Below are 2,473 nucleotides of genomic sequence, written 5' to 3'. Positions count from 1 at the left end.
AAATGAATCATTTTACAGTTTGTAATATTTTATAATATCGAATCGATGTGAAAACATCGATTCAAAGCATTCAATTGAATCGGTGAATCGATTCTGTAGATCCGATACGAATCGATTCACAAAATTCGATGTCTCAACCAGATTTGTTCAATGCTAGTTTAGATAATTATAATGAATACTTTCATGACGATGCATTTTATTTTTTCAATTTGTGCATGGCTCCCTGCAGTATGAAACAATTGCATCTTTACCATCATCTTAAAAAAACAGATATTTTTATCTGAAGGAATTTTGTTTCAGACAAAATCCTAGGATGAATCCCGGAAGAAATCCTGGAAAGAACTTCAGAAGGAATCCCGGGAGCAATCCATGAGAAAATCCCGGAAGAATCCTTTAAAAAATCTCGGCAGGAATCCCAAGAGAAACCTACAATGGAGAAACATTCCTTAAAGAATCCCGAAAGCACTTCTAGTGAAATCATTAAAATATGATTTGATGAATAAATAACGGGAGAAATTGGTTTAGAAATCACTAAATGAATATTGGGAAAAATACTTGAAACAATGCCATAAGGAATCCCGGGAGAGATACCTGAAAGAATCCATGCAATAATCTTGAGAAGAATTACTATAAGAATCCTGAGAAGAATCAAAGGAATACTGTCGTGAGGACTCAAAAAAAAATACGGGGAAGAATTCTTGATGGAATTTCGTAAGGGATCTATGGAGGAATCCCTAAAAATATGGGACTTATTTCTAAATGAATCACAAAATGAGTGTTTTTCCTTAAGGATCCTTAAGAGGAATCACTGAAAGAATTCCGTGAAAGATCTCTAAAAGAATTCTAAAGAAACCTCCGAAAGAATCAGAGGAGGAATTCCTGAAGAAATCCGTGGATAAATTCTAAGAAAAATTATTGTGCGAATCCCGGAAGAAATCCTGAAAGAAAACCTAATGGAATCCCAGGAGAAATCCCGAGAAGAATCCCTAAAAGGATATCTCCTGAAAAAAAATAAAAAAAATCTAGGAGAAATCCTAAAGGAATGCTAGGATGAATTCCTTAAGAAAACCGGAAAAAAAATAATCGAGAAATCACGATGGAGTCATTGAAAGTATTCAGGAGGAATTTCCGAATAAATTTTGGAAAGTAAAAATGAAAATATATCATTAAAAATTCCGGGAGAAATGATAACCAGAAAAAACAACCTTAAGAAATCTCGGAAAGCATCCTGAAAACATACCAGAAGGAATCTCTTAAGGATGGAATCTCGAGAGAAGCGAGGGAGGAACACCTATACGAATCTCGGGAGAAAACCCAGGAATGCTGGAGGAATCCCTGATGCAGTCTTGGAAATCATCCGTGAAATTTTGGAAAGATTCCCGCTAAACATCCTCAAAGCAATTCAGAGAGGAATCAATAATGAAGTTTAAGAAGAAATTTCTGGTGAGATTGGGGAATGAGTTGCTAAGGACTCTAAAGAGAAATAGCACAAGAAAACCTGGGAAGGATCAAAGAATAAACCCCGGAAAAAATCTCAGTGAAGTCACTAATAGAATCCCTGAAAAATACTGAAATATATTCATTAGTGAAGATCAGGAGAAATCAATAAATAAATCCCTGGGGGAATCTCTGAAAAAATCCCAAGAGAAATCCATGACAGAAACTCTAAATAATATTTGAAAGAATGTCAAAAGAAATCTCTAAGGGAATCCTGGGAGGAACCCATGAAGAAATGTCAAAAGAAATCCCGGGAGAAATCTCTAATGGATTTACCAAAAGAATCCTTGAAAGAATCGCTGAATGAATCTTGGGAGGAATCCCACAAAGAAGCACAGTAAAAATAAATTATGAATTATCGGGAGGTATCGATGAAGGAATTTTGAGAGAAATTTCCAAAGGGATCATTGGAGGAGTTAATGAAGAAATTGCGGAAAAATTAATTAATCACTTCAATTAATTAATTCCGCAAAAAGAAGTAATTGCGAAAGAAATCCTTAAGTGAATCCCGGTAAGAATAGTTGAAAGAATCCCTGAATGAACTGCTCCCGAATCTATGAATCTGAGACAATTCAATGAAGAAATCATGGGAGGAATTCTTGAAGGAACTCCAGAAGGAAACCCAGCAGGAATTCTGGGAAAATACCTGATAGGAATTCTGGGAGCAAAATCCAGATAGTATCTGAAAGGAATCCCGGGTGGAATTCTGGAAAAATTGAGTTTCATGGAGCTTTTAAAGGAGGTAAAGACTGATGAAAGATAGGAGAGTTTAAGTTATTCAACACACACCGTTCTAGCGAATACGGAGTCGTGGGTTCGTATCCCACCAGAACGCGTTTTTTTCACAAGTTTCATCTATCAACTTGTCAATTAGCAACATTTCATGCCTCATAATTACAAGTTTTTCCAGTATCTTCAAGGTTTTTTTGGAGAAATAACTGGAAGGATTCCTTGAGAAATGTATGTAAACAATCCT

Source organism: Aedes albopictus, chromosome 2 (genome assembly GCF_035046485.1).
Source record: "Aedes albopictus strain Foshan chromosome 2, AalbF5, whole genome shotgun sequence".
Lineage (NCBI taxonomy): Eukaryota > Metazoa > Arthropoda > Insecta > Diptera > Culicidae > Aedes > Aedes albopictus.
The sequence above is the reverse complement of the archived record's forward strand: the minus strand, read 5'-3'. Positions refer to the sequence as shown.